We start from the raw sequence: 23,698 nt of genomic DNA on the forward strand, positions 1-23,698 counted from the left end.
TGTCACAGAAACATTGGCAGCCAGCACTGAGTCAACGACAGGCTGCAGTTACAAAGCCCACACAGACCTTTTCACCATCAATGAAATAAGCAGACAAGGGCCCGTTGTACATTGTCACTCACCTTCAAGTGAAGTAGCGGTTGATGAGCTGTTGGCGCAGGTCAATACCTTCCTCCTCTCCACTATCCTAGTCACTAGACATGGCTTGGTTTGCAGGCGGGGGCCTCGGCTGCTCATCAGCTTCTAGGAGCAGGGGGGTCTCCTTGTGCAAGTCCAAGTTGTGGAGCATGCAGCATGCAACTACAATCTGACACACCTTTTTGGGCGAGTGCATCAGTGCACCTTTGGTCTTGTCCAGACAGCAAAATCGTAACTTCAGGAGATCATAAGTACGCTCCACCCACAACGTGTCCTCCCAAGGTCATTGAAGGACTTGGCCTTTTTGGTTAAAGTTCCCTGAACTTTTTTCTTTACCCCTAGACCGTTTTCCTGATCTAGAGATGCCAATTTAGATGCTTTGGGTACTTTGCCTCTGCTGATCAGTGTCAAAGTATAGGAGTTCTCTATGTACACTGTAATGGTAAATGGTTGCCCATGATTGGTATGTTGCCTCACTAGAAAAAGTACTTAGGGATGTGCACTGTGTGTGCAAGGGCTAGTAATGCAAGGGCACGCAGAGAAGGTAACTTAGGCCTTCAGAGTAGGGCCTGCACGCAGGATGCTAAGTTAGCATGTAGTCCTGACAAGTACAACCACTTGTCAGGCCTGACTTTCCCTTTTACATACACATGGGGCACCCCTGTGGTAGGTATCAGGTAACCCCGGGCAGGGTGCAGTGTAGTCAAGAGGCAGCACATAAACTGTGTGTGTGATATGTTCTGACAGTGGAAAACTCTCCATTTCGTTTTTCACTGCTGAAAGGCCATTCTGCCCAAGGGACAGAATGGGGAGGCTGGGTGTTGTGTTTGTAAGCCTAGTTTCCTGTCAGTATATAATGGAGAGGTGACCTTTTGTATGTATGGACTCACAGCATCATAATGCATCTTTCTGTGACTGTGGTCTTGTCTCTGTGTGTTTATAAACCACTCTTTTAGAAAGTGGCTAAGTTTGTGCTCTGAGCATTTCTGTGTGTCTCTGAAATGTGGATTGTCTGTCTGGAACTGAAAGGTGAGAGGAGCTGGGAGAGGTCTTGGCCAAGGGAGGGGTTGAGATGGCTCAAGGCTGTCCTGCATCTGGAGAGTAGGGGGAGGAGAAGCCTGAGAGGTGAAAAGGTCTGGGCTGGTGCTATAAACCAAATGACCCATCTCCTGCTGAGTGATTAATGATCCAGACCCCCAGTATCAAAGGGAGAGAGGTGACACTGGGAGGGAGACACCCAGAGCTGATTAAGGGAGGGGTCAGGGACGCCTGAGCACATACAAACTTCAAAGACAGCAAGGGATATAACTATGAGAGCTGAAACCCCTGAACATTGGAATGAAACAGATATGGATTGAGACTTAAAAGGCTTGGACCCATTCTGTGTTCAAGAGGAACCTCTGCTAAAGAAGGAGCAACTGAAAAGACTGCTGTGGATTGACCAATCCTTGCTCCGTGATCTGGGACTGGTCTGCAGTTTGCTGTTCTAACAAAGGAAGAGAATGTTGGGGCTGTAATTGGAGGTGCTGGGTCCCCCTGCTTGAAGAAGACTGTGCTTTGTGCTGTGTCTTTTAACTCCAAGAGACCGAAGTAAGCTGGCTCCCTGTTTGTGAAACACAGGACTATAGAGGTTTCCAGAGAAGACTTTCAGATACGCAGTGGGTGCGTGTGGTCTGTCTAGTCTGAGATCTTTGCAAGTTGTGCCCTGTGATCTTGGGCACCTGGAGTTTCAAGGGAAACTCAGATGCGCTGGGAGCGTGTCATGGTGCAGCCCGGGTGTTGGTGAGGAGAGCTTGGACCTCGTGAGCACCAAGGAAGAAGTAAGACTCGGTCGCGCAGTGTGCGTGTCGTGGTGCAGCCAGGGCGTTGGTGAGGAGCACCTGGATATCATGTGCACCAACGTGGGAAGTGAGTCTCGGACGCGCTTGGTGCATTTTGGGTACAGACCCATGTTGGTGAAGAGCACCAGGGCCTTGTAGGCACCAAAAGAAGAAGTGAGTCTCCAATGTGCATAAGTGCGTGTAGTGGTGCAGCCAGGGTGTTAGGGAAAAGTGCCTGGATATCATGTGCACCGGGAGAAGAGGTGAGAATCAGACACGCAAGAGTGTGTGTTGTGGTGCAGCAAGGGCGTTGGGAAAGAGCAACTGGACATTGTGTGCACCAGGAGAAGAGCAGAGGCTTGAATGCGCAGGATGAGTGTTGAGGTGCAAGCGGAGCGTTGGTGAAGAGTGCTGTATCGTCGTGAGCACCAAAGAAGAGGCAAGTCTCAGATGCGAGGTGTGCATGTCGAAGTGCAATCTGAAGGTGCTGGTTAGGAGTGCCGGGTACGGGTGTGCACTGACTTGAAGTAAAGTCTCCCCAGTGCTGAGGGCAGGCCGTGGTGTGGACTGAGACTGCCGGAGTGAGGGCCAAGTCATTGGGGCCCTCGGTGTCAATCAGCAGCGGCCCGGACTGGCAGCCACAGAAGAACTGAGCTTCCGGCCCGAGTTTGCTGCTACCCGTGACGGAGTTCTGGATCAAGGCCCATGTCGCTGATGTCAGGGAGGAGAGTGGGATCCGGCCCCCCCCAGGTAACATGGATCAACAACTGGGGTTGGGGTGCGGGCCCGGAGGGACACTATCTCTCCCTCTCGCTTCAGTCAGCTGCGTGAGCCATTGCTTCCGCTCGGATCCCGGACTGTGCTGGGAAGCAGTACTTTTTGTGTCAACATTTGATCCATAACGGGGGCACTGTTAACCGAGCACATAAAACTGTCGTATTACACTTTGCATAATTGCTGCTAACGAACTATCGAACTGTCATTTGACGCCAGACCACTTTTGGCCTGTCAAACTTTATGCTTGGTGAGCTGCACACTACGTTATTGTTCCCTTGCATATTACTAGATTGTAACGTGGTACATTGTTTTATTTCTTCAGTGCATAGTATCTGAGTATAACGTGGCACAGTGTATTATTTCTCTATAGCACCGTGGAGGATGGTAGCGTGACGCTTTGCTTTGTTTCTTCCTGGTACAGGACAGGCTGATGGTGATATGCATTGCATTATCCTTAACTTGCAAGTACATGACTGTGGCGCTACGTATGGCATTGTTTCTCTGTTGTGCAGTATAAAAGAATATTGTTACGCATTGCAGTATTTTGCAACATGTGTGATTCTAGCAATACTACTTGCCTAACCTTATGGGAAACGGTTAGAAGTAAGCTTAACTGTTGGTTAAGAAGCGGTGGTTGGGATTAGAACCGACCAACCCACCGGAAAGAATACTACCCATTCTTGTATGTTGATTTTGTATCGTGTGGTCATAGCGTATATTTGCTTATATAAAGATTATGGGGTTACTGTGAGCGTGGCTGCACATAAAGTAAACTTGTGCCTTGGAGATAAGCCTGGCTGCTCGTGCCAAGCTACTAAGGGGGTGAGCAGGGCTATCTCAGACGGTATTCTTACTTAGCCTAATGTTGAAGCGAGGGGTCAGGGACGCACCCCTCCAGCATTTGGTGGCGGCAGTAAGCAAAAGAGAACTCCACTTCCAACGGGCATCATTGTAGCAGACATCACTCAGGGTCCTGGGATTCCTCAGTGGGCTCAGCAATCAAGGACGGTTGGGATAGGCAGAGTCACATAGGTGTGAGTTACACAGATCAACTTTGTAATATATCTTTGGCAGAGGACAGCATGTCACACACACACCTCGCAACTTGACTCTGTGTACTCACTCACAATCCATGCAGACTCCGGAAGCATATTAGCCATCAGCTGTGACCCAATGCTGTTATGCATGATGTATGAGTCATCGGCAGAGCCAGGAAATTTGGCACAGAAATGGGAGATAATTATATGCCTTGAAATTCCAGGTGCCTTCACCGCCGCCAATTCATGCCTCATGGGGAAATGGATGTATCTGTCCTTGTTGGTCATCATAGCGGACAGGACATCATGTAGCACCATGCTAAACATAGGTTGAGACATCCCACCAGTGCTGGACACCGTGTACTGGAATGATCCAGTAGCAAAAAAAGGGAGGGCCGCCATCACCTTAGACGTTGGTGTGGAAGCAGTCGGATATGTTCTGCGAGGCCGCAGGTGGGGCTCCAACAGAGCACATAGGTCTTGTAGGGTGGGCTGATCCAGACAGAATTTCCATATGACCTCCTCATCCTCCATGTCTGCTAGCACTGTGAAAGGACAATGCACATTTGTTCGCCTTCTAGGTGCAATGAAAGTGGACACATGTAAATGCAATCCACCATGATATGTGTCCAACATCTTTAGCTTTGAATGACACAACAGCAACAAGGAGTGTCATCACAGTTTAGTTTATAGCCAAACTTACATGTAGGGACACCTTCAGCTACACTAGTCGTGCACTTTTCACACAGCGAGTATCTCAAAAGCAATATCTGACTATGTGAATGCCCAAAGGGATCTGGCCCCATATTGTATGAGCAGCCCTGAGAGTAGTTCATACAGCATATATGTGAAACTGCAAAACTACTGTCTCCTACCTAGCTGCTGTTCCGGCCACACCTTCTTGCGTAAGTCAAACAGGGCACATATCAACAACTCAATGGGCACAGTCTGTACGTTAAGAGCAAAGTATATGCATGAGCCAAGCAAAGTAGACAGTGACATATGCACAATGTGTAGTGAGACATTCATCACTGTGGGTTGCTCTGCTCTGTCACATATTGACATGTGTACTTATTGGAGAGTCCATCACAACACTGTTCTGTGTACTTTTCAAGCAATATTAAAAGTGACATGTGAGGGAGTTGTGGTAAATATTTTACCGTATACGAGTTTGCCATATAATTACAAATAAAAGAATAGATCAATAAAATGAGAGGCAGAGTCCGGGGTGTCTGAGTCTTAAAGGGCTTTAATTCAGTAATGACTCGAGTCAATGGAGATCTATTCCATCAATACAGGGGTTCGGATATGCAAGGGAAAATGTCAGGAAAGATGTCCACGATTTATTAACAGTACATGACATATATAGTATAACGAGGCAATAGCAATGCATACAGTAGGCGTGTCAAGTGAAATGTACATGATAAGAACACATGTGCGTAGCAAAAAGGCGTGAACATGGGTGTGTACAGAGGTGTGAACTAGAAACGTCACAGAAAAGTGTCATAAGTGGGTGGATGCTTAGAGAATTCTTGCAGAGTCAGTTGAAACCTGTGGCCTGAATGCACGCGCAGCTTATATGACATGTGATTGACGTGCATCTGGAGGAAGCTAAGAGTCTGACTTTTAACACTAGTAGAAGAGACAGACGTCTGGCATGTCAGATCGACCTGTTCCTATAGCATGTCTGATATCTTGTATTTGGAGGATGTTTAATCTGGAGTAAAAGGTCTTTCGGGCAGAAGCTATTCTATACTAAATGTATACGTGTCTAAGTGCAATGCGCGGAGCCAGGGCCTACCATGGTAACGGGAGCAATGAATTACATGAGGAGGACAGGAAGGCTTGGCCCTTTACTCTGCAGCCGGGGAGCTGTTTACCTATTTCACTAGACAGGAATGTGTTTTCGAGGAGGCTGAGCTGGCTACGCTGATAACTTGAAGGCAAAATACTGTTTGGCAGGCAGGCCAGGCCGAGCCGGGCACCGCTCGCTTGGCAGGAAGTAAGGCAGAGGTCAGATATGCATTTCATCTCCACGTTGCAGCTGTCGGAGACAGAGACAGAAAGGGGTTCAATGGCAGGAATCAGGGCCTAACTCGGCAGAGCCAGGAAAACGTGAAAGTGCACCATGTAAAGACGGTGGCACAGCATACTTAGGAACTGAATTATCGATCCATTCATGGTGGATCTGATAGAGGACATGTTAACGTTGGACGCAAATGTATTTGCGTCTTCAGATTCGGTTGCGGAGGGAAGTTACATGCACTTTTAACTCGTACATGGAGACGATGGGGTACTCGTTAGGGGACATACCTGACCATTAAAATTCCAATTACCTCATTCCCTCCTTATCCCCTACGGACCCATTAGGATATATCTATTTTGATGAGACCATCTATTTGTTCATATAACATCATCTGTTCTTCTTTCTTTAATCGGGAATGGGAACGTGAACTTGAGCGGGGAACACAGGCTGTGGTGCACAAGCCGCAAATCGCTGGCCCACATTGAAGACATAAACAACAACTGAACACAATGGCCAATATAATCCCTAGGAATGACAATAGCTTCCATCCCCTGGTGGTTATTACACTCCAGAGCCAACCGGACCAAGTCCAGGAGCCTGGGTTCTGGTGTATCTGATGGGCAATTTCATGAAGTCTGGTAATAGCCTTATAGACTGATGGCGCGTTATTAGGAATAAACACGCAACAACTGGATCCGATGACTCTTCAAGCCCCGCCCCTATCGGCCAGGATGACGTCAAGGACAAGGCGGTTCTGAAGAACAACAAGTCTCATAGCAGACTGCTCCTCTGTTAAGTTGCCCAAAGCTGAAGTAGTCTCATTCACTACTGCTTCGAGAATTCGGGTCAATTTGCGTATCAGTTTACTATTGGAGACAGTGCCTAAATAGGGAAAGAATCCTTTATTGAAATCTGTATATTGTTCCCATGCGGTTTCAGTAAAATCAACTAATGGAAGATCTCTTTTGTGCCTAACAAGATTGAGACGGGAATTTCTGTGATAATCAGATGGGGCTAGAAAAACTGGTGGCAATAAGAATGCAATGAAACAAGTACCATCCCTGTCTAGAGGTAAACGTACATAAGCTGTATGACCACAAATGAAATAGGAATGTCGGGAAGCTTTGAATGTAGACTTGCCTTCATCACTGAATTCGACTACAGTAGTGCAATCACTATGGCCTAGATGTACTGAACCATTCTTTCTGACACATAATACACCTTTAGCTGGTAAAACTGATATGGATGGCAAGTCTGGACTAGTTTCTGACTGAACATTTAGAATCATGAGGTTGAGTGTAAAATTGCCTAATCCATACACTTCATTTTCTAGATCGGTCCCTGTCATTTGTGGGAGACCTTCTTCATCTGGGAAACATGCTTTGTTCATGACTGTGTTCAGATTCCCCCATATCCATTTGCCTTGGGAAACCCTTGATTCAGTGTCTAAAGAGGATATTAAACTAAACCATGCACCACAGGAACCATTATGTGTAAACGGGTAAGGAAAGAGGGGCAGAGCTCCCTTGTAGTTCTGATAGGGAGGGAGTCGGCCACATATCCAACAGTTAGTAGCATTGTTGATCTGGTGTGAATGGTGTAACATACGAATGAATGTATTGTTGCGCAGCGCAAGTCGATAAGACAGTTCGTGTGGAGGTAGTTCACTAAACGTGTGTTCTGCAGTATCATTAGAAAAAGAATGTGCAATCGGAAAATACATGTACAACATCAAACTGACGCCAATTAACGTAAGACTCAGAAGAAACATAATAATCAGGGTGCAGATGCACCTACTACGGAGATTTTTACAGTAATGATTTCTTTTCAGGATCTCCTGTCTATCTCTCTCTCTATTTGGGTCTAACTTGTACATTGTCAGAAACTGCCTAACCGCTTCACCCGAGGGGGACTTAAACAATTAAACTGTCTGACTTACTAGACCTCAATTTCTGGCGATACTCCTCTTGGGGAGTTTTCTCTAGGAGGGGGAGTTTTATATCTGTCTCTGGTATGTGAGAGTTCTTGGAATCAGGATTTGGCGGAAGTCCATGGAATCTTTTCACATGACTGGAGTGCACCCAGCCTTTCCGCCCCTCCAGCTTGACAGCAGTCCTGGTTGTTAACAAAACAATCTTCGGCTCCTTCCAGCGGGGCTCCAAAGGGCTCGTCCTGTCAAAGTTGCGCACGACTACAATATCTCCCGGGACCAGTTCATGTGGCTTCACCTCGGTGTTGTCTGGGAAGGCTGCTGCAACCTGTGAACGACATGATTGTAGTGCAGACATCAAGGAAGCAAGGTAATCTGTCAGCATAGTACTTTCAACATCAGTGATTTTTCTCGGCAGAGGCGTCCCCCACATATTAGGAGGTCTACCGAAGACCACCTCATACGGGGATAGCCCTGTCCTAGAATGGGCTACCATTCTCATATAAAGCAACTGGTAATGCTATTATCCAATCTACGCCTTTCTCTTTACACACTTTGGCAAGGCGAGTTTTCAGAGTCTGATTGTGTCGCTCCACGAGACCTGCTGCCTCTGGATGTCGGACACAGTGAAACTTCCACTGGTACCCCAATAGAAGCGAGACCTGCTTCATAAGTTCAGATGAGAATGGCTGACCGTTGTCTGAGTACACGACACGGGGCAAACCGTATCGCGGGAAAAACTCACGAACCAGCTGCCTGGCAGTGGTCGGGGCAGTGTAATCTGGAACGGGATATGCTTCTGTCCATCGGGATAGGGCACATACAACTACGAGGACATACTTGAATCCTCGGCATCTTTCCATCTGGATATAATCCATCTGGAGGACTTCAAAAGGATAGTCTGGGGGATGAAATCCACCTCGCTCTACGGGAATCCCTTTTCCTGGATTGAACTGACAACAGATCATACAGGTACGCACTTTCTGTTTTGCTGCAGCTCGTAAATGCTTGTTGAACCAAAGGTTCTGTACACTGTCTAACATGGCTTTTTCTCCTAAATGTGCTGGACTATGTGCAGTGTTGATGATAACTTGAACCATAGAATCGGGGAGGAACCATGTGGTCTTTCCCCTCGTCATCCAACCCTGTTCGGTCTAGACCCCTCCTTGTTCAGCCCATTTCTTGATTTCGTCTGAAGTAGCATGTGTCTGTATGTCAATGACATCTAGTGCGGGGTCCCTGACTGTCATGCTGTGTGTCAGTGATGATACGTCAGTCTTTATCATATCAGTCGTATGTGTATGAGTCTGTGCTGTATGTTTCGCTGTCCGATCTGCAAAGTCGTTACCCTGGGAAATCTTGTCTGTTACCTTTGTATGTGCTTTACACTTCATGATGGCTATGGCTGTAGGCAAATGTATTGCCTCCAACAATGCTTGAATGAGGGGACCGTGCTGGATTTTGGCTCCGTGAGAGGTCAGGAAACCTCTTTCTTGCCAGAGGACACCGAAGTCGTGTACGACTCCGAAGGCATAACGTGAATCTGTGTATATGTTTACTTTATGGTTCTTGGCTCGTATGCAGGCTTGGGTCAGAGCAATGAGCTCTGCTGCTTGGGCTGACAGGGTGTCAATGCGATGTGTTTCTATGACTTCCGTTTCAGTGGTCACTGCATATGCGGCTACCAACTCTCCTGTACTTGTTCTCAAACATGAGCCATCCACATAAAGTGTCAGGTCTGGATCGGGTAATGCGACATCTGTCAAGTCTTGTCTGGGTTTCGTAACTGTGTCGACTACATCTACGCAGTCATGTGGAGTAGGATCTGTTGTGCTTGATGGTAAAAGTGTAGCAGGATTCAGTGTATTACAACGTCTGATTTCTATGTGTGGTTGGAATAACGTCAGTTCATAACCTGTCAGTCGTGCTATGGTCAAGTGTTGGGTCTGTGTTCTGTTTAGGAGAACCTCTACAGAATGTGGAACCTGTACTGTCAATTGGTGTCCCAATACAATGGAATCACTTTGTCTGATTGCTAGAGCTGTTGCTGCAACTGATTTCAAGCACGCAGGCAAGGCCTGGGCTACTGGATCCAATGTGCTCGAAAAATAAGCACACGGTCTGTGTTTGTCTGCTTGAAGTTGAGTGAGAACCGACAACGCTGTGCCATCGCGTTCTGTGACAAAAAGTGTAAAAGGTTTGCTGTAACATGGTGTTGCTAACACTGGTGCTTGACATAAGGCTTTCTTTAATTCGTCAAAAGCTTGTGTATGTTCCTGAGTCCAAGGGAGGACAGCCGAAGATGCTGCCTCTTGTGTTGTCAACTGTATAAGAGGTTTAGCTAGAAATGCATATTGTGGAATCCATTGTCTGCAATAAGAAGTGAGTCCAATAAAGGCTCGTACTTCTTTCTGTGTCTTGGGTTATGGAAGATGTGCAATTAACTGTATACGATCTGGTGTTAGCTGTCTCCCCTCTTTGGACAGCAAGTTCCCAAGGTACACCACTTGCTGGGCGCAGAATTGTAGCTTCGAAGGAGACACCTTGTGTCCCTTGTCCGCCAAGAAAAACAAAACTGTCAGTGATGCTTGTTCACATTCTGGTTCACTTCGGGCGGTGATCAATAGATCATCGACGTACTGGAAAAGGGCAGTATTAGGAGGCATGTGAATATTGTCAAGTTGTCGTTTCAATGCTTGGCTGTAGATGCTGGGGCTTTCTGTGAATCCTTGAGGGGCGCGTGCAAATTTGAAGCTTCGGCCATTTAAACAGAATCCGAAAAGATACTGGCTTTCCGAGTCAATGGGGACACTAAAGAAGGCGTTCTTAAGATCGATTACAGTAAAGAACGTCGCCTCTGAATCAATGGCTGTCAATAATGAAGAGATATCCGGGACCACAGGATACTGTGGTACAATGCATTTATTCAATTCACGTAAATCAATAACCAATCGATAAACTGGAGGTGCATTTGGATCAGTTCGTTTAAGAATCGGAATGATAGGGGAATTACAAACATTGGAGTCGGTTTCTACAACCACTCCTTGTACAATGAGCTCGTCAATGATTTTCAGTAAAGCCACTACAGCATCTGGTGGTAACTTGTATTGTCGGATTCGTGATAGTATAACTCCTGGCTTGAGTGTGACACGGTATGGAGTAATGTGCATACAACCTACATCAGTGGGGCCTTTCGCCCATAAATGTGCAGGAACATTCTGTAACCTGGGATCAAAATCTCTCAATACATAATGTCCCTTAAAATCACGAAGGAACAGCCTTACTCCTTCCGGAGAACAACAGATTACAGCTCCTAGAGCTTTCAGGGTCTTAATACCAAGCAAGTTTTCTGGACATGATTTCGTGAGCAATAAATCTGTAGTGCGGGACAATGGACCAACTGCAAGGGGAACAGGTTTCGATACTTCATTAACAATAGGCTTTCCTGAAAATCCAAGGGAAACATTCTGTGAGCCTGAGAGGGGTGCCCCTGGAACCTCTTCATGACTGATGGTTGTCCTGCTTGCCCCTGTGTCAATCAAAAACTTTTTATCTTTCCATAATACCTGACTATGTACATAAGGACCCTCTTGATCTACAGGAACTTCAATAAGAGGCAAGCCAACCTCCCTCTCTAGGCTGTTTCATGTGTACTGCTGATAATCGGGGTAGTCAGATTGGGCATACTGGTACATCTGTTGTGTGACATGCTGAGTCGCGGCAATGGGTTGGGGCTGTGGTACCGCTACGGCCTGCTGTGAAACATGCATAGGTTGTACATTTTGTGGAACATGTTGTTGGACCTGATCCTGTCTGGGCAGACGTGGTCTCTCTTTAGTTTTACCTGTAGCGATATTGTGTTTCAGAACGGTACATTCGTTTACATAGTGACCTGGCTGTTTACAATAGTTACATGTCCCTTTAACGGGAGCCGTCGAATTATTGGACTGTGTCGCGCCCTTTTTCTGACCATCTGCTGGAACTGACTGAGCAACTAACATTTTCATTTTCGTGTCTTTCATACGTCTCTGTTCGTGATCATGTTCCTCTCTAATTCTGTTCTGGTGGTATTGTAACATTTGTAACATTTGGGATGGCGTATTTGCTTGCCATGTACTCTCGACTTTCAATACACGGTTCTTAACCTGGGGCAAAGAATTCTCAACCAATTTGGTTACGAATAGATGTGGATATGACTCGCTACTTGTTTTCAGGCCACTATTGATAATGAAACATTTCTCGAATCTGGAATAAAAATCACTAGTGTCTTCATCATGTTTCTGTTTACAGGCTGAGATGGCATCCCAATCCTCCTTTTTAGTTGTCAACAATCTCGGCAGAACCTGTACTAATAAACCTGGTAATGCTTTCGTTTTCTCCCCAAGTCCCAAACCCGGGGTTTGACCAGTTTCTTCGGTTTCTAATTCAGCCCAATTAATCTTTTTGTCTCCCACCTCCCATTCTTTTTCCTTTAGTTTCTCGTAAATACCGGCAGGCAGTAGCACTTTCAATATTTTCATAATGTCGGGATAAGTGTAATCTCCCATGAGTAACATGTCCTTTATTTCACGGTGGAAACCTGCAGGGTCCTTATCATGACTGGGCACTATTTTCTTCATTTCCAATAATTCCATTTTAGTTATGGGCGTGTATACAAACACACGTTCAAGGGTATCATCAGGTTTTCGGATTGGATGCACTTCTCGTAAAGGATTCTGTTTGTCTAGATGATACGATTGTCTGACTGGGGGTGGAACGGAAACAAGATGTGGAGTCAAGAAAGTTCTATATTTGTGACGTTGTTCTAAAATCATTTCAATTAGATCGGTACCTAGGCCTCTCCATCTTCTCAGGAGTAAGTCTTGCAATAAATTGTATAACGGACCTGGATCAGATGCTTGGTTTTCATACTGTATAATAAGGTGTTGGGTCATGTATATACCAGCTAGTCGCTGTTCTTCTGGAGTAAGACTTAAAAATGTTTGCACTACTGAATCGTCTTTGTATATGCTGTCATCCCCGGCCCACTGTACTGCGGACCGGGCTAGTTCCTGATCACGTAAGGTATTGAGTTCGTGATAACCTACTCTTTCTTTCAGTACTTTATCAGTATTTTGGAATATATGCTCAAGGGAATATCGCTCTGGTATCGGACAAAGGTAACGTTTCTTGTTTTCTAAACGAATGGGTCTGTCAAAGGGCCGATCAAGAGGAGATGGTCTAGGAAGTTTCTCTCTACCTACATATGCTATCATGTCTGTATTTGCTAGTTGCGAGGTTTCGGCTGTAGTCTCTGGTTCTTCCTCATCTGAGGAGTCCTTTTCCTCTGACTCGAGTTGCCTTTCAGATTCTCGACGGGCATGTATTGCTATTATTTCTTTACGGATCTTTCTAACCATAGCATGTACACATCTCTCCCTATCATGTTTACCCTCTGCAATATTCTGACTCCATCTGGTCAATCTATCCATCTCTCCTTGTGGAAAACTGGGCTGATCTTGTTCCCTTATCAAACAATTAACCAAAAATCGCATTATTATACCTTGAGTCTCAACTTTCTGATGTGACATGGCTTCACCAACACACTCCGGTCTTTCTCCTGTTCTAATAAAATGATACATATTGTCTAGATGGTCTGGCATTTCTGGTAGCAATATCAAATAATCTGTAACACGTCTTAAACGTAGGGACGCTAACAACATGGGTCCTGTTTTGCCAGGCACTGTGTCATATCTACAATCTGTAAGCTGTTCTTTAAGCTTTTCGGCTGGGGCTCCTTTAGGTGTTCGCGACATTGCAAATTCTCTCATTGTCACTCGTTGTAACTGTGGCGGGGTGCGATAACCTCCTGTAGCAACTCCTGAGGCAGAGGCTTGAGCATAACCTGGCTGTAGGGTCGGTATTTGTAACGGGGTTGGGCCCTGAGCAGCGCCAGGCCCAAAAGGATTAAGCGGATGAATACCAGGGAGAACAATAGGGGAAGTGACAACAGGTGCGGGAAGTGGTGCGGGAGGGGTTTGCTGTTGCGGACCTGGGGGCAGATTATCGTGGGGTAGGTTATTGTCAGCAGGTGGTACGGGTACATGGGCAGTTACATTGGTATATGCGGGAGCTACGTCGTCTAAATAGGAAGAAAGGAAAATGTCTGCTGCGGTCTTAAGACGTAATTTAGTCGGAACCAATGGAGGGGGCAGATCTTTCGGTATTTCCGGGGTCGCCTTGGGCAGGCCCTCGGCCAGGACTGGATACAGTCCTGTCATAATGGCATTACTCTGTCTATCGTGTTGTTCCATTCTAACTCGTTCTCCTTCTTCTAGTAGTTCTTTTTCTTTGGCTTTTTCGGAATCCTCTCTACTTTTCTCTGTTTTTCTGAGTGCTTTCTCTGTCCGTCTATGTGATTCTTTACGCCACAATTCAATGGCATCTTTCTGTGACTGTCTGGCTTTCTTTTTCCATAATGCTTCTTCTACTCTCATGATGCACTCGGCATCCCATGTCCCGGTAACGGGCCATCTCTGATTCTCTGCCAAGTCTTTCGTATAATCCACCCACAAGTCTAGATATAATATGGCATCTAAGCCATGCTTGTGGTACATAAAATGCCCAGGAGTGTCCCTGGGTGGGATGGGAACTGCTTCTTCAAGAATCCCTTTCCTAGTCCCTATCTGTCATAATTTCGAGAATAAAGGCATTGCAGCCTCTAAATTGGACACAAACACAATGAGCACAGTGAAATATGCAAACAATCACTCATACCACGACATTAAACACATTGAAACAATTCGAACAGATATTGGCTACCCACTAATTCTATAACGATAAGAAAATTGAACCTTTGAATACAAGAATAACTCGATGTACTGCTAAACAGCACAGATACACTGCTAAAACAGTGCAGACCGGATCTGTGTACCCAAACCCGTCTTGACCGGATACAAATTAATGCACCCGTCTTGATGCGTCCCCAGCAACGGTACTCACCGGGAAGCACGGAACGGAAGGCCTCGGAAACTCGACTGGACTGGACTGACGTCACTGCTTCTGCTGCGCACTACGCATGCGCCTCGACACTACAGGTGGGCCTCTCGACACCTCGGACACTGCTCTCTCGGCTGGGCTCTGGTCGGGATCCTCCGCACTCCTCACCGCCTCGTCTGGATGTCGACCGCAGTCTCCGTCACCTCCGTGGGCCTGAGGGAGATACAGGAAATCCTGCAGATGCGCATGGGGTCCGTCACTGCCGTGGCAGGGGGCAAGGCCTGCGATGCATCACCGGCGCGTGGGGTGGGGGAGGGGTCCCTATTCGGGCGCCAAATTATGTGGTAAATATTTTACCGTATACGAGTTTGCCATATAATTACAAATAACAGAATAGCTCAATAAAATGAGAGGCAGGGTCCGGGGTGTCTGAGTCTGAAAGGGCTTTAATTCAGTAATGACTCGAGTCAATGGAGATCTATTCCATCAATACAAGGGTTCGGATATGCAAGTGAAGATGTCAGGAAAGATGTCCACGATTTATTAACAGTACATGACATATATAGTATAACGAGGCAATAGCAATGCATACAGTAGGCGTGTCAAGTGAAATGTATATGATAAGAACACATGTGCGTAGCAAAAAGGCGTGAACATGGGTATGTACAGAGGTGTGAACTAGAAACGTCACAGAAAAGTGTCATAAGTGGGTGGATGCTTAGAGAATTCTTGCAGAAACCTGTGGCCTGAATGCGCGCGCAGCTTATATGACGTGTGATTGACGTGCATCTGGAGGAAGCTAAGAGTCTGACTTTTAACACTAGTAGAAGAGACAGACGTCTGGCATGTCAGATCGACCTGTTCCTATAGCATGTCTGATATCTTGTATTTGGAGGATGTTTAATCTGGAGTAAAAGGTCTTTCGGGCAGAGGCTATTCTATACTAAATGTATACGTGTCTAAGTGCAATGCGCGGAGCCAGGGCCTACCATGGTAACGGGAGCAATGAATTACATGAGGAGGACAGGAAGGCTTGGCCCTTTACTCTGCAGCCGGGGAGCTGTTTACCTATTTCACTAGACAGGAATGTGTTTTCGAGGAGGCTGAGCTGGCTACGCTGATAACTTGAAGGCAAAATACTGTTTGGCAGGCAGGCCAGGCCGAGCCGGGCACCGCTCGCTTGGCAGGAAGTAAGGCAGAGGTCAGGGATGCATTTCATCTCCACGTTGCAGCTGTCGGAGACAGAGACAGAAAGGGGTTCAATGGCAGGAATCGGGGCCTAACTCGGCAGAGCCAGGAAAACGTGAAAGTGCACCATGTAAAGACGGTGGCACGGCATACTTAGGAACTGAATTATCGATCCATTCATGGTGGATCTGATAGAGGACATGTTAACGTTGGACGCAAATGTATTTGCGTCTTCAAATTTGGTTGCGGAGGGAAGATACATGCACTTTTAACTCGTACATGGAGACGATGGGGTACTCGTTAGGGGACATACCTGACCATAAAAATTCCAATTACCTCAGAGTACATGCAAATGTTTTCAATCATATACACAAACATTGCAAGTATAGTCAGCAGTTGGGTAAATGTTACATTGGGATTGTGTTCACAATCTTGTGCCATTAATCATGTGTCCAAGGTGCACTGTTGAGAACTGCTCATTGGCCATTGACACTGCATGATATGTCCATAGGTGCTGACAAAGTGCTCCACCACCCAAATCACAGTCACTGGCTCCATTGCTTAGCAGCCATGTCCCGGTAGGGACCGCCTTGCCCCAGCGGTGTGCCACTGCCAAAGCCACACTCGGGGTAGTGATAGATATATACTCATGGACAAATGGCGATGGGCATGCTCCGCCACGCAAATCACGGTCATTCTAAGCAATTTATAGCAGCCATGTCGCTGTAGTGACCGCCTGGCCCCAGCAGTATGTCAATGCCAATGTCAATGTAGAAGCAACAAGGGAACCCTTAAGGTAATCAAGGACCTGGGGTCATAATCTATATAAGCAACATTGGTCCTTAATTTATAGAGATAAAGGTGAACAATGCAAATTATAGACAACAATCTGTACTATAAGCAAGGTGTCCAGCCGAACACTAATTTAATCAATGTAATTGTATAAATAATAATAAGAAAGACATTAATACAGTGGGATACAATCCTGTATCTGATACATATAACATATACAAAAAGACAAGGGTACAGAAACACAGGGAATTTTAGAAAGGAGAGGCGCTAGTAGAAAATTGGTGGTCGTCTAGCTAACCTCATGTAGTATACACAGTGAGTTATTCAATTGATAATAAAAGTGTTAGTACACAAACTGTCGACGGCGTTTCGATCCTACAATTAATAAGGGATCATCATCAGGACTAAAATGAATTGCCAGAACAAACATAACCTGTAGAGAGGGGAGGCAAGGGAACAAGGGACAAGTTAAGCCCTCAGGCCTACAAGTTATTACATTTCAGTTTAGACCATGCCGTACTTAGCGTGAAAACCTTTCAAACGTGAGTGAAGTGCTCAAGTGTCACTCAGTCTTGAAGGGACCTGTGAATTGTGACAATTCTTGGGAAGTGCAATAAGGCTGGGGAGGGGCATGAAGGATTGGACCAGGCAATGCACAAGGGCGGGGTAGCTTACCTAGGGAAGGCTAATAATGGAGAATTCCCTTAGGTTGTGAAAGCCTTCAGAACAGTGTGCTGAGGCTACAAGGCATCAATGCGTCCTCAGGCAGAGGCTGTGAAGGAGTGAGATGGTGATGTATATGTTGAGAGCCAACCGGGGGGAAAATAGGGGCAAGGTTGCTACTGTCTTGCTCAAATTACCAGAGTTACAGTGGAGATGTTTCCAATGTGGGAAAACAGAACAAGGTTGCAGGCCCATCTAAGGATAGCTTCACGGCGTGTGTAGCAGGAAGCTGTGGGGATGAATTGGGATAGAATCAGTTGAGAAGGGGCAACCCGTTGCTGGAGCAGTGGAGACTCGGGGATACGGTAAAAGGTTTACCTTGATTGCGGCGGTTGGCTTAGCGCCGTGAGTGGCCGCCCCTGATGGGGTAGAGAATCCTGGGAGATAACCTGTTGGGTTCAGAGGTGTGATTAGCACAGATTTGGGAATTAAGTTTCATCAAGAAACAAAAGAACAATGGCCAAGGAAAGGTGGGGCCGGATGCCGGTAGTTAATTAATTAAGGCGCTGATGGACGGCGGGAAACCAGGAACTCGATTTCGAGACCTAAGGGGATTAACGAGGGTGGTTAGCATGGGCGCCCTGGAGTCGGGCGGAGTTACGTTAATGTCGGTGATTGTTACGCTTACCTCAATGTCCAGAATCGGACATCCTTAATGTCCTACTCGGCTCGGTGGCACGATGGAAGGAACCGGATCAGCACTCGAGTGATCCTTAAATAGCCTAATACCGACCAACGCCATATTGGGTGTGGCGGATCTATGCATGCCGGCGTACTTGACCGGTTTGACGGTCATATTGGGTGGGGACGTTGGGCAGTTGGAGCTACGCTTTTGGGCACAAGAAGGAATCTAGATATGTTAGGGAGCGACTCGTTCAGTTGTCGCGGATAAAAGAGACCTCGTGCGCTTAGTAGACTATTAGTGGGGTCAGGGGTGGGCACCGATTATAATGCAGTTGAATGGCCGTTTTGGTGGCCATGATGGATGAGGGTCATGAGCAATAATGTACCACTTGAGGCTGTGTCTGCCCCTAAGTGGTGTGAATAGGCTACAACGAGCACAAGTGGATAAAAAGGGGGGTCGTGATAACAAACAAGGTGATCCCATTAAAACTATATACAGTATAGTAATACAGTGAAATTGTGCATAGTGAGTGGCATAGGAAGACTGTGAAATTCAATTCAGCGGCGAATAATACAAGTAATTACAGAATAACTACAAGACAACTCAATTATTAAAGGAGGGAAGTCCAGTCTTCCGTTCGGTTGAGACCTTTCCTGAAACTGTCCATGAGAATGATCATTTTGAGCTCCTCTTTATTGAGCAAAAGAGACATGTCCCCTCCATGGGGTGGTAATTTCAATGCTTTCAGGACCGTCCATTTAATGTCATTTTCGGAATGGCCTTCTTTCATGTAATGATCCACAAAGGGGGCGTTCGGGGTTTTACAGCGTATCCTGCTGCGATGTTGTCCAATTCTTGTCTTGATTTTCTGTTTAGTTTGGCCAATGTATATACATGGGCATAGACATTGGATCAGGTAAATAACATCACTAGTGTTACAATTAGTGAAAGATTGACACTTGACTTGTACATTGTTAAAAATGAAGGATTTGCCTTCCATAGTGTAATCACACACATTACAAGTACCACACTTCGCATGTCCTACCAGAGGTGTAAAATTCCAATGTGACTCTAGTGTTTGGCGTTGGGGGGGCTAGGGAGTGCTGCCCTTACTAAATGGTCTTTCAAGTTAGAGCTTTTATGGGATGCAAATACTGGGCGATCAATCTTAAGTATGCCAGCATTCAATAGTGGCCAATGTTTTAAGATGGATTTTCTTAAGGAGTTGGACATTGGCGAGAAAGTTGTGACACAGGCAATTTTAGTGCTAGAATCCTTTTGCTTCGGACAGAGAAGCACCTCTCTCGGACAATACAAAGCCCTTTTGGCGGCCCTACGCACTATTTTGTTGGGGTAACCTCTATCTTTAAGTTTAGTGGATAGAATGGAGGCCTCCTGGAAATAGTGATCCTTGGCATAGCAATTCCTCCTAATTCTCAAGAATTGGGAATAAGGTAGCGAGTCTCCCAGAGCTCTGGGGAGGTTGCTAGAGCAGCTTAACAAGGTGTTACGTTCTGTGGGTTTTCGGTATAGTTTGGTATGCAGACAACCTTCAGAGTGATATATAGGTAGATCAAGGAAGGAAATGGCTGAACTGTCTACTGTGCTAGTGAAAGTGAAACCGGAGCAATTGTTATTGAGTAAATGGATAAATTGCGTCAATGTTTTATGATCTTTATTCCAAATAAGGAAAATGTCATCAATCTACTGTCTCCAAATGGAGATGGCACGAAAAAACGGATTGATGCTGTCAAGTATGGTAAGGGTCTCAATGTAGTCCATAAACAATATGGCTAAATTTGGGGCAATAATAGCACCCATGGACGTGCCCTTCACTTGTGGATAAAATTGTTGATCAAACGTGAAAAAATTCCTTGCGAGGCATAGTTCCAATAATTGCAAAATAAATAGTGATGTTACTCGATGTGGTCTGGGTCTGGAGTCGAGGATGTTTTGTATCATGCGCATGGCCTCAATCTTTCGTATATTCGTGTACAAGGACTCAACGTTCAATGTACACAAGAGCTGAGTGCCTTCAGAGAATGGGAGATCTTCAATGAGGTTAACCATCGCCATACTATCTCTCACATAGCATTGGGTAACTGGTACAAATTCTTTAATGAAGAAATTGACAAAGTGTCCTAAGGGTTCCAAAATGGAACCACATCCAGACACTATGGGTCTGCCTGGGGGATTAGTAAAACGTTTGTGGACCTTCGGTAGGGTATAGATTACAGGCGCTCAGGGTGACTTTACAATAAGGTAGGAAATTTCCTTTTGGCTGATGAAGCCTGAGACCAAGGCTTCTGTTGTTAATTTGGAAATGGTGACCTGTAGATCCTTCGTGGGGTTAGTCGATAATCTGGTGTAATGTTCAGTATTGGCTAGCTGTCGCATGATTTCATTAGTGTAGGAATCCCTGTCTTGGAGGACAATACCTTTATCTGCACTCTTGATGACAAGTGTGTCCATAGATTTGAGTGTTTTTATGGCTTTCTTTTCTAATAAAGGTAAGTTATGAGGAATATATTTCCGAGTTTCCTTAAGGGATGTTAGGTCTTTGGTAACCATTTTTTCAAAAGCAATCACTTAAGGTGGCACCATACCTGCAGTGGGAGAAAAGGTTGAAGGGTGCCTAAACGGTGTATTTGAGATGGTCATTGGCGCAGAGTTAATTTGAAAAAAGGCCTCTAGTCTGATCCTACAAAAAAATCTTAGGATCTCTGTATGTAAGTCAAGGAAATTAGTGGGTATAGTTGGAATGAAAGAGAGACCTTTCTTGAGAAGGGAGGTTTCCGACTCTGACAGATTATATTGGGACAGATTAAAAATAGGTATAATCTGTGAGTTTGATGAATTAGTAGTTGGATGATTTACCATTGGAAAATTTCTGTTTCCTGCAGACGCGGTCGCTCCCCACTCTGCTCCCCGCCCTGCCTGCCTTGCTGCCTGGTATCGTAGCGCATCGCTGCTTCTATTGTTGCTAAATTAATCTACTCATTGGAATTGATTGCTGGACATAGGAGCGACAGAGCGCCTTAATTGCTTTTCATTTAATTTACTGGGACATCGTAGCGCTAGATTGACTAAGTGCGCTGCTAATACAGTTTCATTTGCCTGCTTATAACTTTAAAGGTGTGCCTGACTGTACCGGTGCCACTGCTTACTATCTCGTTTTAGGCGGCCTTCCATTTTGTTTTTATTGTTGTTGTTGTGTGCCTCCCTGCCCGGGTCTCCGCCCCGCTCCCGCCTCCCAGCTGATCCTCCCTCGCCCCTCCCCTCCCACTACCCACATATGACAGATGCATTTTCGCGCAGCATTCACACGCAGCGGTCGTGCCCCATGCGCGCCGAAGGCGCGCCAAAGGTAAGCCCGTCTACGCCCGTCCGCACCTGGACCGCGCCCAGCCCCAGACCCCCTGGCTCCCGCTATACCCTCCCCACTCGCTTAACGTATGACGCACCTACACTCCTCGCCCTTAACCCCGGACGCACCCCACAATGCTGCGTAACTCCCCCAGGACACACCCACGGACAATTCGCCTGCCACTCCTGCAAGTTCGCCTGATTCAGGACCCACACCAAATCCTCCTCCTCCAAACACAGCTCCGACCCTAACCACCTGAAGTGTATCCTGCTGAACACCCGCTCGGTCCACAAACACGCCACTGAACTCTGGGACCTACTCGACACCACATCACCGGACATCGCCTTCCTTACAGAAACTTGGATGAACGCATCTTCAGCGCCCGACATCGCCATAGGCATCCCAGACGCTTACAAGATCATCCGAAAAGACCGCACCAACCAAACAGGAGGAGGCATCGCCATCGCCCATAAGAACACCATCCGAATCACGACCAGCTCCGACGATAACCTCGCGACCGCTGAACACCTTCACTTCCAGATCCACAACGACCCAAGGACCATACTTAGAGGCACCCTCATCTACAGACCACTAGGAACCCACACACAATTTAATGAAGACATCACTGACTTCATCAACCCACATGCCCTCACCTCCGAGAACTACATCTTACTGGGAGACCTCAACTTCCACCTGGAAAAGAACAACGACAGCAACACCACCACCCTTCTGGACAACCTGGCCAATCTCGGACTCAAACAACTTGTTGACACCCCCACCCACTTCGCCGGACACACGCTCGACCCTATCCTCACCTCCAGCAAACACATCTCCTTCAATCACACCACGGCTCTCCATTGGACGGACCACAGCTGCGTTCACTTCAGCTACAAAAAGACCACGACCCACACCCCACCACAACCTATTCCTCGAAAAAACTGGAACAAAATCACCACGACCAACTCTTCACATCAAAACCCCCCGCCATATCATCGGACCCAAACCAAGCCGCCTCCAAACTCACACAATGGATCAACCACAGCGCTGACGAATTAGCACTCTTGAAAAACCACCAGATCAAACAAGGAAGCAAAAAGGCCCCTTGGTTCAACGATGACCTTAAGAAATCCAAGAAGTTATGCCGTACCCTCGAGAAAACCTGGAGAAAAAACCCATCCACTAACAACTTGACCACCTTCAAGGACACCACCCGCAAACACCACCAACTGATCCGATCCACCAAGAAATCAGCATTCAAGGATCAACTCGACAACAACACCCACAACAGCAAAGAATTATTCAACATTGTCAAAGAATTTACCAACCCCACCGCCGGTACCAACGACATTACTCCCTCCCAAGACCTCTGTGACTCCCTATCCTCTTTCTTCCACAACAAAATCGCCGACATTCATAACAGCTTTGGAAACCTGTCCGTAGAACAACCCACTCCACCCACCTCCGAACCAAAACAGCACTATCACAACCTTTGCGCCTGGAACCCAATCACGACTGAAGACACCATCCGCCTGATGAACTCCATCCACTCAAGATCGCCAACCGACCCATGGCCTCACCACATTTTCAACAAAGCAGACTCCATCATCGCACCCAATCTATGCGAGGTCATCAACTGCTCCTTCAACTCCGCCACCTTCCCAGAAAGCTGGAAACATGCGAAACTCAGCTCCCTTCTGAAGAAACCCACAGCGGACCCCTCTGAAATTAAGAACTACCGCCCCATCTCACTCCTCCCCTTCCCTGCCAAAGTCATTGAGAAAGCCGTCAATAGTCAGCTTGCCGCCTTCCTTGAATCCAACAATTCACTTGGCCCCTCACAGTCCGGCTTCCGAGCCAAACACAGCACCGAAACCGCCCTAATCGCCGCTACAGACATCCACACGCTAGTGGACAACGGAGAAACAGTTGCCCTCATCCTACTTGACCTCTTTGCCACCTTCGACACAGTCTGTCATAACACCCTCATACAACACCTCAGCAACATCGGAATACAAGGAAAAGCGTTGGACTGGATCATCTCGTTCCTCGCCGGAAGAACCCAGAGAGTCCGCCTCCCCCCATTCAAATCAGAGGCAACCGAAGTCATCTGCGGCGTACCACAAGGATCATCACTCAGTCCCACCCTCTTCAACGTGTACATGAGTCCCCTCGCATCCATCGCGCGACAACACAACCTCAACATCATCTCCTACGACACCCAGCTGATCCTCTCCCTCACCAAAGATCCTAACACCACCAAAACCAATCTACACGAAGGAATGAAAGAAGTAGCCGAA

The sequence above is a fragment of the Lissotriton vulgaris genome, chromosome 7 (assembly GCF_964263255.1).
Source record: "Lissotriton vulgaris chromosome 7, aLisVul1.2, whole genome shotgun sequence".
Taxonomy (NCBI): Eukaryota; Metazoa; Chordata; class Amphibia; order Caudata; family Salamandridae; genus Lissotriton; species Lissotriton vulgaris.